The sequence below is a fragment of the Anomalospiza imberbis genome, chromosome 8 (genome assembly GCF_031753505.1).
Source record: "Anomalospiza imberbis isolate Cuckoo-Finch-1a 21T00152 chromosome 8, ASM3175350v1, whole genome shotgun sequence".
Taxonomy (NCBI): domain Eukaryota; kingdom Metazoa; phylum Chordata; class Aves; order Passeriformes; family Viduidae; genus Anomalospiza; species Anomalospiza imberbis.
In genome coordinates this window covers 27,228,054-27,241,005 of record NC_089688.1, presented here as the reverse complement: position 1 = coordinate 27,241,005, position 12,952 = coordinate 27,228,054, and the positions used below count along the sequence as shown (strand labels likewise).

The window sequence follows — 12,952 nt, the reverse complement described above, 5'->3', positions numbered from 1 at the left end:
CTTTTTTTCCTGCAAACATGTGCTGAATCACTTTAGAACACTATTAAGTGGGAGCTGCAGCCTGGTGTACGGGAAGAGCTGTCACTGGAGTGTTGTGGGATCCAACTTCCCATTGTCCTGTTCCAGATTTCTCTAGCCCAACTCAGCACAACATTTAAGTGTGTCATTTAGCTCTCAGTGCATTCCAGAAAAGTTGCTTCAATACAAGTCTGGATAACTGAGGATACACAGCTCAGTTGCAGCAGAGTTCTTTGGCTTTCTCTTTGACTAATTAAGGAATACTTAACAACACAATATACCTTGATGGCAGGCACATTTCTACTACAGTGTCTTGCTGAGCAGAAGTGGAATGAAAAGCAGGGGTAAAAAACCCCAACCCAAGAATACCTGCCATGTCTGAAGACAATCTTTGATGCAGTTGCATCACATATTCTAAAGTAAAGGACCAATTTCAGTGCTCTCCATGCAGCTTTATGCCTTTTATGGAAATAGTTTGGATTCATGCAGATGGAATCAACTTCTTTTCAGGTAGTATGAAAGAACTGAATGAAAATTTTTGTCCTAGGGTTCTGCTCCAAACCTGCCAGATCCATGAATGTCCAAGTATTTTCTTGTTCTATTGTGACTGACTCAGCATGAGCTACTGCTTAAACCCATGTTTGACTTCTGCTATATTTCACCAATAATATATATTAATTATCTTCTTATAAAAACTTCTAAAACCAGATTCAAATAAAAATTATAAAGATAGTTCTAGAAAAGGATGAAAATATGAATTTAAGACTGTTTTCTGTGTTTTCAGCTAAGTTCAGCATCTATTATCTTTTCATTCAAACTATTTCAGTGCAACTTTTTCTTCAGGACAAATCATTAAGACAAAATATCCCCTCTCATAACTTGTTTGTCATGCAATGGTCACATCATGGCAACTCATTCCCTCTTTTTTTTTTTTTTTCTGGGATCCATGCCAAGTGCTAAGCCAGAAAACCTTGTTATATTAATTATGAAGAAAAAGCATGTTTTATTAAAAACTAGCCTGCTGAATATTCTGTCGTGCTGCTTTTCAGTGACAGCAGAATTGCTTTTGCATTTTAGCAATGTTAATGAATTTTCAGGGACAGGGGGAGATATACTTTACATTTTCCATAGCAATTTTTAGAGCAAAGTCAACTTAGGAATGTCAAAGCATTGACTCAATCTAACACTTAGGACTCTTTAGAAAAAATCTGGGCAAAACTTCATGTTGTCTAAAACTGGTCCCACATCTTCCTAACTAAGCATGAATTAACACTGCCAAATTCATGATGAACTTATTTGTTTTAGATGGGGTTCCCACAAAGTCTGTAAAACTGGCATTTAAGTACCCTAGAGCTGGTCCTCTCAGCAAGATGCTACATGCATACTGGACCAAATGTGGCATGGGTCCTGGTGATACACTAATTATTAATTACTTTATTAAGTTGTGAAAATCACTCATCTCAAATTCCAGGCTTCTTAAAAAAATCTATGCCCCATTAAACACCCTCACTATATATTTTTCCCAAAGAATTCAATTTAAACACGTCAACATCTGAATTTTTGCAATGCATTTCAGTAATTATGAACCTGCACACATAGGAAAAGTCACTAAGAAAGCAGATGTTTTAAAGAACCTCAGATTCCTTCATGAGAAAACCTACTTGATTGCTTGGAAGAACAAAAGAAATTTTTTTTTAAAACTGACTTTTAACTTTCCTTTGATTACAAGTCATTCTTCCAGTCTTCTTTAAAGAGGAGATGAATAGATGTAAGAAAGTATATCAAGTTCTGCCAGAGCAGAGCTCTGGTCACCCCTAGCTGTGTTGAATATTTTGCCATTAACCTTCCTCCCACGTTAGCGACAACGATAATTCAGTCATTCAAAACATATTCTACCTTTTACAGAAGAGTTTGCAAAACTGCCAAGGCAGGGCCTACCTGACCTGTTTAATCAGACATTTAGTCCCTTCAGAATGAAGACTGGAAATGAGGAAGAAAGTTTTTACGGTGAGGGAGGTGAGTCAGTGGCACAGATTGCCCAGGGAGATGGTGGATGCCCCATCCATGGAAATACCCAAGGCCAGGCTGGATGGAGCTCTGAGCAACCTGGTCTAGTGGAGGTTGTCCCTATCCATGGCAAGGGGGTTGGAGCAAGATGATCTTTAAGGTGCTTATAACCCAAAACATTCTATGATTTTAAGACGAGTTGCCCATGCTGCAGCCCAGGGTTTTGGAGCATTTCTTAGTGTCCAAGGCCAGGAGAGAGACCACACTCCCCGCCACAGACCACCAGGAATGGTGTGGCCACTCAGAGTACCCGGAAGAGCCATTCCTTGACACTGTAGATGTCTGCTTCAAAAAAAACCATGGGGCTTCTCTCTTACATTGCATTAACTTGGTCACCTCAGTGGCCTGAAATGCAGATACATCAGAGCTGGCACACAGAAAGAAAAGGAGAATAAAAACATACTCACGCCCAAACATGTGGTCCCTAGGAGAATAACCACTGGAAGAACCTGAAGCGTCAAAGCGCTGTTAACCATCCTTGTTTTTACCTTGAAATTAGCTTTTTCTTCTTGCCTATGATTTTTCAGACAAGCCACAGTCTTTTGAGGCCAAGCTAATTCAGTGCAAATAATTAACCGTGCTTCAAATATTGTTTAATGTTCAACAGATTGCCCTGATCAAATAAATACATCCTGTCCAGATAATCACTGCATTGACCAGTGGCAAATGTTGCAAATCAGTAAGTAACAAGGATGGGAACAGTATAAATTAACAATAAAAACAAGCATTTGCCATGTATTAGAATTATCTTTCAACTATTATTTTAAATTGGAAAAAAAGTATGAATTATACTTCTCTCTCACCTGAAAAACAGTGAGATCTTGTTACATAATATATGATTTTTAAAAGCATCAAAGTGTGTTATTTGATTATTTTCTGAATTTCAGACATGAATCAGAATTCATGTTCTCAAGCTTTTTTCCACTAATGTAAGAACCAGGATTTATTATTTTTTAAAATTAAAAATCTAAATTCTGGAGTAACCTTTATTCTCCTGAGGCTGAAGCATTTGTAACAAAAGTAGCAACTCAAGAAATCAGAGAATTATTGCAAGAATAAACAACCCTCTGTAGCAGAAATGCCGACAAACTTTTGCTGATCAGATATTGTTTGTGCTGCATGTTACAAAAACAAATGAAGTGGCCATTCTTTCTCCAAGACAGTTTAGAACCTGAAAAGGAAGAAAGTGATAGAAATAGTGTCCACATGTTGAAATACGAGGAAGAAAACAGTGAAATCACAAGGGCTTCAAAATTTCCCATCCTGAATGTGATTTTCTGGTGAAAAAGACAGGTACTGAAATTTGGATGCCAGAGAACCTTTTTTCTGATGATTCCTTACTCTGGAGCACGAACATTCCTAAAGGAAATTTCACACACCAAAAATACAGAAATAATTTTGGTATCCTGACTATGCCACATGTGCATACCTTAAGCAGGTGCCTACAAGCAATATGTGTTTGAGTCAGTATGTTGGTGGCCAGCCACAAATACAAGTTTATGAAATTCCAGATTCTTTAACTAGTTAGAAAGACAGCAAGATAAAAGGAGTTGGATAACACATGACTTTATGTAATGTGTCCTTGAGTAAGCTGATTTGCACTGAATTTTAATAGAGCCCTGATTCATCAAATCTCAAACAGAATTAAGGTATGGACTGGATCCTAATAACATCATGCTTTATACCCATGAAGTATAAATTAAAGGATGCAAAACTGCTATTGACAAACATTGATTATATGTACTTTGATGGACTTTGAAGTTGTGCCAGATGCGTCTTATCAGCCTCCGAAGTTTTCTTTTAAATCTCATTGCATAAGGCTTTTACTTTTTAATTATTTTTTTCCCTCAGCCTCTTTGATCAAGAAAAAAATGTAGATCACATTTGTGTGATGCTATTTCCTATGCATTTTATTTAGATATGCCCTTGTGCACAGCTCATGATATGTAAAAAAATGTTACATGGCACCCAGTGATCTTACCCTGCTATCCAGGGTGCTATTTAATACTTAATTGACCTTCCAAGCTGCTGAGTGAAATCCTGCCATGTGCAGAGAGCTAGCATAATGGTCATGGTCCTTTTATACCACATAAATCTACACGATTAGATGCAAGGCACAAGGTTGCTGCTCTCTCTTTGCTGCCAGAAGGATTTTGACCAGTGAGAATGTCAAGTGGATCCAGTTTTCTTCTGCTCCCTGACAGTGGCGAAGGGGTCCTCATGTCAGACACAATGGGAAGGCAAACATCCCTGCAGCTCCTTCTGGTTTTAGGAGATAGAGTGAAGTTTATACAATAAGTTTGAACAAGTGAAAATCATTCTTTCTCTTTCCTATATACAGAAATATTTTGTCAGAGGGAGCTTCAAGAAACTGAAAAGAGGCTTTGGAACCATTCTGACATTTCAAAGTTGTGAGCCCACATGCACATCTTGCTTTCCTTGTCCATCAGGATATGGCCACCTCCTACTGGGCATGGGAATGCATAAAGTACACTGCTGTGCATAGCAAAAGGCTTCAAGGGTGGTGCAGGACTCAGGTAGAGGTGGGGTTTTTTTGGGGAATTGACTATTCCCTACATCTCCAAGCTCATCCTAGTGAGCATGGCTTGCACATCAGACATGAAGTGTTTCTCTGTGACAATTTAGGTGTCTTACAACAATAAACATGGAGGGGAAAAAAGATAAAAACCATCAAATCCTTTAAAATTTAGAATAAATAGATGAAAATAAAAGTTTGAAGTACTGGATCAGGACTATAGTAGGCTGGGGGTTTTCTGCATCACTGTTGATACCATCTTGAACAAACAATTTCGCTAAATACTCCTTCATTCCCATCACAAGAGTGTGGCTAGTAACTTCTCTACTTTCACTATGTCCTGTCTGTTTAGATAATAAACTCTTCTGGCTCACTATTTTTTCCTGTGTTAATGAGCAACTCCAGGCAAAAGACATACCCTGTCCTAGCTATGATGTCTACTATAAAGGAAGGAAAAAATAACCAACCGAAAAGACTGTAGTCTCAAATGATTTATTTGGAATTACTACTGAGTATTATAGTCTATAATGCTTGAGCAGCTTTGGCTGCCAGAATAAACAGCAGAAACATTACTTTGTCCTTTTTTTTTCCCCTTAAAATGGGAATTTCCACTGAAAAAATATTACTCTTGGATATTTTTCTGCCACTGTGCAGATCGCTTCAATTCTGATCCTGGAAAGCATTTCAAACCATTCCTGGCTGATAACTCTTCTCCATCCTCCAACACAAATGAATATTCTGTGCTGAATCTACCTCTGTATGTCTGGTATATGTGGATTATTATGCTGTTAGACACACTAACTGCAGATCTAGTTATTAACACCAGAATAAACAAATCACCACAGCTGTGAGGGAAGAGAGAAAATTCCAAAGATAAAAGCTGGATGAAAACATCTACTATGTGAATCTAACAAAAGCAGAAGTTCTAGAAATACTTGCTGGCATCAGCCCACAGGAGCACAAGCCACACTCTTCAAGGGTTAGAACATCTTTCTTCAGAGTCAACAGCAATGCCATGGAATATGAGTGGATGTTTTGACTTTGGTCTTTTACACTGCTACCATTTTGTGGCTTTCTTTAATTAACCTAGTAACTCAAAAGCTCTACACATGTTCATGCTTCCTCATTAGTGTTCCCTCCACTTCCATTAAATACAAGCCCTTTCCAAACTGCAAATGGAAATCAGAAAGCAGAAGCCCTATTATTCCACTTCATACAGAAAGACTGGAGTTGAGAGACAGTATAAGGAATTGACTTTTAATATAAAATCTGGAAAGTGGAGGAGGGGTATTCTCTATGAGAAATTCATCTTGGTGCAGAAAGCCAGCATGAAGTCTAGACATCCCTTAAATCAACATTTAAAGTGTTGTGGTTGCATTTTGCTTCATAATTCCCTCTAGCAGCACATTGCCAGTGATGGTTTCAATTCTTGGGCTCAGATCAAAAGCACTGTCAAAAATTTCAAGACAATCAAACAAACAAAAAACAGAATGAGTGCAGGCAGCAGAAAGTTCTGTTGGATGTGCAAGAGGGCTCTTCCCTTGTCCATCCTGCTGTAACCCAGAAGTAACTCATCAAAGGCTTTATGCTAGCTCAAAGCTGGTGCAAAAAACTGAACTGGTTGGAGAGAGAGGCAATCCCACCCCAGGGATGCACATCAGGACCAGCAGTGTCTCTCTGGCACTGGTTTGGTACCAAACTCTTCCTCTGAAGGTGCATAAACATCACCTTGAAGAACAACCTGCCATGGTGGAGCTTTGTCCACGTGCTTAGTCAAAGACTGACAGATGCCTGGCTGAAAGATTTTCTGTCCTCTTCTGGCCTCTTGGGTATTCTTTTAAATCTTTCCTAGAAGAGCTCCAGATATTCTTGTTAGCTGTGCTGCTTTCTGAGCCCATTTTTGTGTCTTGGAACTGCCTGCTAAAAGCATTAAAATTGTAAAGTGGTGGATGAAGGAAGACAGCTTTGCTTTAAAGCTGAAAAACATGCATCAAAGCCCCTGTAGTAAATTTACAGAGTATTAAAAACAAACAAAAATCTGACCGTAGGGTAACATCATTTCAGGAAAGATGTGATGGCCTACCTCAAAGTCTGCATTTAATGTGCACAGCACTCACTTAACCTGCCTAGGCTATAAATCCCAAGGGCCAAATTCTGTCCAACCATCCTAAAACAGAGATATTTTTAGACTGCAAAGGTAGAGTTAATATAGTCTCTCTGCTCCAGTTACCAAACACCTCTTCCACAGGCCCCATTGGTCGTTCTCCAGACAAAGTGGAGAGCAGGAACATTAATCTGAGGGAACTCGTACAAGCAAAGATGTAATAAAATATGACCCCCATGCTATTTTGCATGCATTAGAGGCAATCACAAATTAGAAAACACCTGAGTTAAAAAAAAAAACCCAAGACATGCCTCCAAAATACATAATTAAATAATAATTACTGTCATTTTAAAAATTATTTTTCTTCCCACTTGCTGTAGTGTTGTTACTTTAAAGAGGACTCACAAATTTTTCAACGAGTCATCATTTTTTTCAGGAAAGGAATCCAACAGGTTCATACACTAATACACATATTAAATATCTGTGAATTCTTCAGCAGAATAATTAAATATGCTGTTCAATTAATTGTCTGAATGACTGAAATAACAGAGACATGTAACTCCAGGTGCAAAGATGCACAAGTGTCATGAGCACAGCTATGCAGTTCTGACAGAGACAAAGAATTTTCAGTAAGAACTATACAAATATTTCATTCTCCTTAAATGTTTAGATTTCCTTCTGCAGCACACTAAATAGGTATATAAAGCAGATTTTAATTTTTCATATATTGTCTAATGGCCATTAGTGCATATGGACAGAATTATTCCTCTGAATGGCCATCTGGAAAGCTGTACATGGTGGCTGGCCCTGCCTTAACTTCTTGTTCTCCTTGTGGAGGTGGTGACATGAGTAGCCTTATGTCATTTTATCTCGGTTTTGTGTTCAGCTTGGCCAGCCTGGTGTGATAAGCAGGGCCAATTTTGTTGAGCATAAAGATGTTGATTAATTTCAAGATCAGCTTCCCCAGGTTACAATTCCTCTTTTTCTTCCCTCATCTTAGATCTATACTTTGACCTGGATTTTCTTCCTGAAAAGCTGTTTATTCTGTAGACACTCATTCAGTATTCAAGTTCATTTTTAACATAGTTGGAGTCAAATAAGGGTTTTTTTGTAATTAAGATTCTGAAACTTGTAACAGAAGCAGCACAGTATGGTTTGCACTTTTCTCCATGTAGCAGTGGCAACCACACATAAAACTGATCATGGTTTTTTATCAGATTTTTCAGATTAAAAAGTTGTCTCTCAAGCAGCAGTGCTAAATGTGAGGACCAGATCAATAACTGCAGGGTTTGTAAGTTAGTCACTGGAATTGTGAGCAGATCCTAAGGGATTTTTTGTCTCGTTTCCACTTAATTTATCCTTACCTTACTCTGAAAGCTTCAACAACTGTTCTTCCCCCTAGTTCACTGCATTCAGCATAGTTTGCCTTCTTCCCTCTGGTCCTCTTTAACCAGCCTTTTTTTGGCCAAGCAGCTACCAAACCTCTTTTTTTACCTTTTCCAATCTCCAATTTCTGTTCTCATTGCAATCAAACCTTGCAGGCTTTAAAGATAAACTGATAGAAAGTATGAAGAGCCAGACCCAGTGGAAGTGATGGAAGCAAGTTATTTGCAGCCCAGTGGGTCTCTGTGCCCACACCACCAGCACAACCTTCAAAGGGAATGGACAGACCCAGCACCATGAAAAATCAGAGTCTGGGGTTCATAAAGAGAAATGCAGACAGTGTCCAGTGAGGCTTGTCTTGTTAACAGCCAACAACTGTATCAGCTCACTGGAAAGTCACTGTGGTTTTATCGCTTCAGACTCCTAAACCAAAAGTTGAGCTTTTTTAAGGTTGAGAAATTTTTATTTGAGCCTACCATGACAATGTTTCATGATAGCAGCTGTCAAGTTCCTCCTTTCCTAACCCTTGGTAATAACATGAACATCCTGGTTGACAATCTTCCTGTAAAGCATCATAGTCTTCCAGAAAGAAGAAAATAGGCAAAAGTCACTATGTTCCTATGAAATACTTCGCAAGAAGGATATCAGTGAATTCTTTTGGCTGCTGTTTGAAAGAACCTTTTGAGAAAAAGTTGATATTTTGTGTGTAAAGTAGCACTTCTCATACAGTAGCATTAGACAATCCCTTATACTTTCACTGCAAATTTGGAATGTGGAGGTGCTGGTATGGGTGGCAGCACGTATCAGTGTTTACATTAAAAGTAATTACAGTGTTGTTATAATTCCTAAGCCGGGCACTGAAAAATGGAATAATTTACTGTTAAAACTAATGCAAATGTGCTCCAAAGTGGAACTGATTCCTGAACAGCCTGATTTCAGCTATTTAGTGACATGCTAAAGACAGCAAAGCAATATGCTTACATTATTTTAAAGTCTGTGGTCTGTTATAACAGTATATGGTTTTTGAAACCTGTATTTATTTCCCCTTTTCCCTTTACCATGGTGCCTCCCTAGCACAAAGGTTTCTCCTCTCTGACATCCTCACTTGTGCACCTGTGTAGGACCCAAAAACCAAAGCAAACACCCCCCTTGAGGGAAGGATCTTTTATGTACAGGATACTTTGGAAAAGAAGGTTTCAGGCAGGAGAAGAAGATGGCAAACCCTTTTTCCCTGGCCCCTAAAGCTGGTCCTGAACAGATGTTCCCATGGTGGGGCTGCCCAGCTCCTGACATTGCATCCAGCAAGGGGGTCTGACAGACAGGTGCTGCACATAAATCCCCTTTGCTCTGGACATTTGTGGGTCCATCCTTCCAGGAACCTGCCCCATATACTGGCTGCTCAAGTAAATTCCAGAGGAAGGAAAAAGCATGTCTGAAGTTACCCCTTCCCCTTCCTTCTCCCCTTCCCAAAGAAGATGTACACCCCTCCAGGGTCCATATTTCCAAACTTTTTGCTTCTATGAGCGGTTTTCATACTCTGAAACAGCATCATTGAATTTTGCTTAGTTAAGGCAAGATGTCTCATGTCAGAAAATGTTTGCTAGATTGGGTATCATTTGGTAACATTTCCCCTCAAAGGATGATTCAATGATGCATCTTAGAATCAGATTCCAGAGAGGGAACTAAAAGAAACATCAATAAAAAAAGAAACTGTGAGGAAACTAAATATAGAACAGGCCAATATGAATTAAACAGCATCCTAGAAATCTTCACACAATAATTGATTTGCTCATTTGTACTTCTTTCTATTCTTTAATCTTTCAGCAGGGCTTCAATCCTCCCCCCATTGCTTTTTTAATATTCTCTGTTCATCTGTTGTCTACAATATTGTTTCTGATCTCTCTCATCCCATCAATCATCTATAAAAAGAGACTAGTCCACACACTCTGGTCTCCAATCCTAATGACTGTAAAGAACTAATCACCTAAACTGAGTGATGTTCATTGTTGTAAGTGTCTCTTTGATTTATTAAACATCTCTGTATAAATTCCTGCATGTATTGCAAGTTGTTTCCTAGAACCTGTATTCAGGCACTTTGAAATCCTAAAACTGTCTGCTTATGGGGTTTTTGGTTCACCTAATAAATGGATTCTAGTCATGAAAAATGAGCTTTCACTTAACTAAAAGGAGCACTCAATTCCAAATTCAGGTCATGGCCTCAGTTTGAGCTTCCCCTGAATATACAGCAAACTTACAAAGGCCGTTCATATACACTTTATATTAATTTGAAAATAATGTGTGCATTGCTTTGGGATGTCTGCCTGCTGATGGAGAGCCATAGACACTATGGAAATGCTCCTAATGATGGCATTTTCCATAGCTGTCACTTTCACATGCTGTTGCAAGCTCTTCAGTTGATCAAGTGGACTTCCAATCTGATTAATTAAAGCTTAAGAACTGATTATGTTCACAGGCTGTCCCTGTCAAAGCGATGTTTTCAGCACCGTGCCATTGGTGTGCAACCACCCCACGCAGTGACGGGGTGGGACTCCTGTGCTGAATTGGGGCCTTTGTGACCACACATGGATGGTGAGGCCACTCAATGCCCACCAAGGGATCTGGGTGTCACCAAGGTTGAGGATTCTCAGAAGGGTGTGAATTTTGGGAGCTGCCTCCCATCTAACCTGGTCTCACTTGAAAGGAAAGGAGATACTAAAGACAGAGCAGAATTCGACACGAGCAAGGTAAGTCTGAAGATGGTGTGAGGCTTTTGAAAGAACCCCACATGATGTTCTCGTGAGCTAATTGCCAAAAATGGGAACTAGACAAAGCATTCAATGAGCACAGCTGTTGGTAGAAACACACTCAGTGGACATCACTCAAAACAGAGGACCAGTTTCACCAAAAAACCCTCTCTTTGCTTTTCATGCTTTTTCACCAGCACCTTAGGGCACAGGACTAGAAAGAAAAGGTATAAAGTGTTTGAATGAGGCCATTCTGGAAAGCATTCTTTGCCAATGAGAAATCCACTCCCCTTTCTCATGCTGGATTTGCACAGAATATCGAGTCCCTGCTAAAAATAAATGCAGACTCCATAATGTTCACTCCAGTCTTTACAGCATTCCCTGGCTAATGAACCAGCCACTGTTACAGGCAGCTGAGTTTCATGCATTGATTGCCTTAGTGCCTCATACTAAGTAAAAAGGACGTTAATAATCTTATTATTACAGAAGCATCATGGAAACTCATAAATATAGATTCAACAGTTAACATCACGAGTCTGTGAAAACCCCTTTTTTCGCACAGTATGGGCAAAGTTATACTGTCAGAAAAAAGAAGTGGGAAAAAGTATGTATAAATTATTCTACAGATTTGCCCACTTTTTATGTTTACAAAAAGTGCTCTAATATCTTGCAGATTTTGTATTCTGTGATCATGAGCAAAACAGTTTCCTTCAACCCTCTGGTAAGGGTGCATTGAGCCAGGCTGGTAAATCTTGGTTTGGTGTATATAGCTCATATGGGTTTCCTTTTCACTGTCAGGTTAACAGATCGAGGGTTACTCTTAGAATGAGATTTTGTTTCCTTGCCTTCCATTTAGCATTCCAAGTTTGCTTTCTGCCTGTATCTCAGGATCTCAAGCAAACATCAGTGTTTTGTGATTGCAGTTGTCACCCAGAGTAGCCACAGAAAGTGATTACCTTCCCCAAAAGTGCCCAGGCTCAGAAAGGGCTGTAACATAAAAACACAGCAGAAGAGGGGTCTGTTCTCTCTATTTTCTTAAAAAGGAAATGTGACAATTATATTTGGGGGAAAAATTATTTTCTTTCCCCAAATAACTGAAAAACAAATAGAGATAAAGGAGATTTAGGTTTCTGTTCAAGAAAATATTCGAGGATGTAATTAATGAAGTTTATAATGCTCCCATTACGTGTACTTTTGTATATATATGTGTGTGTGTGTGTGTGTGTGTGTGTGTGTAGTTGCTGTAAGAAGATATTTCTATTAATATTAGGTGAGAGCACTCCATTACCCTGTTACAAGAACATAAATAAATAATAGCCATATGCAACACTGGTGTCAGCATCTTTATCACAGATGCTGATTTGGGCTAGATGATTTCCAAACTCTCAGGAAGGAAAGACTCATTTCTATTCTGAGAAGCTCCCACGCAGGGGACCATCACACAAATGGACAGAGATTAGGGACAACCGAAAATTTCCACCTGTGTGAAAGCCCTGCACCATAGAAGGGCTTGCAGGGAGAAATGTTTTTAAAGAGCTTCAGAAGTAAAGCACAGGCAGGGAAGGGGCTTTGCATTGTGAGGAAAAGATCACTAACAGGAAAGCTCACAAAGAATTTAGCCCCCAAGGCAGTTTAACAAAAATGTTTGCTTAGAGTCATATCACACCACTCTGCAGTTGGATCACTTAAACTAATACCATATCCTGAAAATATTTACTGATGATGGACACTATCTACAAATTTAGTAGCATTGGTTTCACTGAGAAATGATCTGTGATTTTTCTCTGTACAACAATACTGGCAATTTCAAATCTATTATCTCACAACCTACTTAAATCTTAATATTTTCTCTCTTGTCAAAAAAATGCTTTCCAAATCTATGTGGGATGAATAAAGTGATGATTTAATGTGTTTTACAATCCACTGATATCTGAATATATCACCTTACCTAGGAATGGATATTATATATTTTACAGAAAATCCTACATCTTGAAGCAAAGAAACAAAGACCTTCTCTTTCTGATTTGAGTGTGTTGTTTGGGTTTTATTTTCTTTTCTTTTGTTTTTCCCTGAAAGATGGTTGCTGCTTGAGAGGCACCG

At 38.9% G+C, this 12,952-nt stretch overlaps 1 long non-coding RNA gene across 1 annotated transcript; it reads left to right on the top strand.

The window, feature by feature from the left end:
- The first annotated feature begins 10,768 nt into the window (after positions 1-10,768).
- Positions 10,769-11,212, top strand: LOC137478581 (uncharacterized). Its single transcript, XR_011001673.1, has 2 exons — positions 10,769-10,852; positions 11,050-11,212. It is a non-coding gene; the product is annotated as an uncharacterized lncRNA (long non-coding RNA).
- The last annotated feature ends 1,740 nt before the right edge of the window (positions 11,213-12,952 follow it).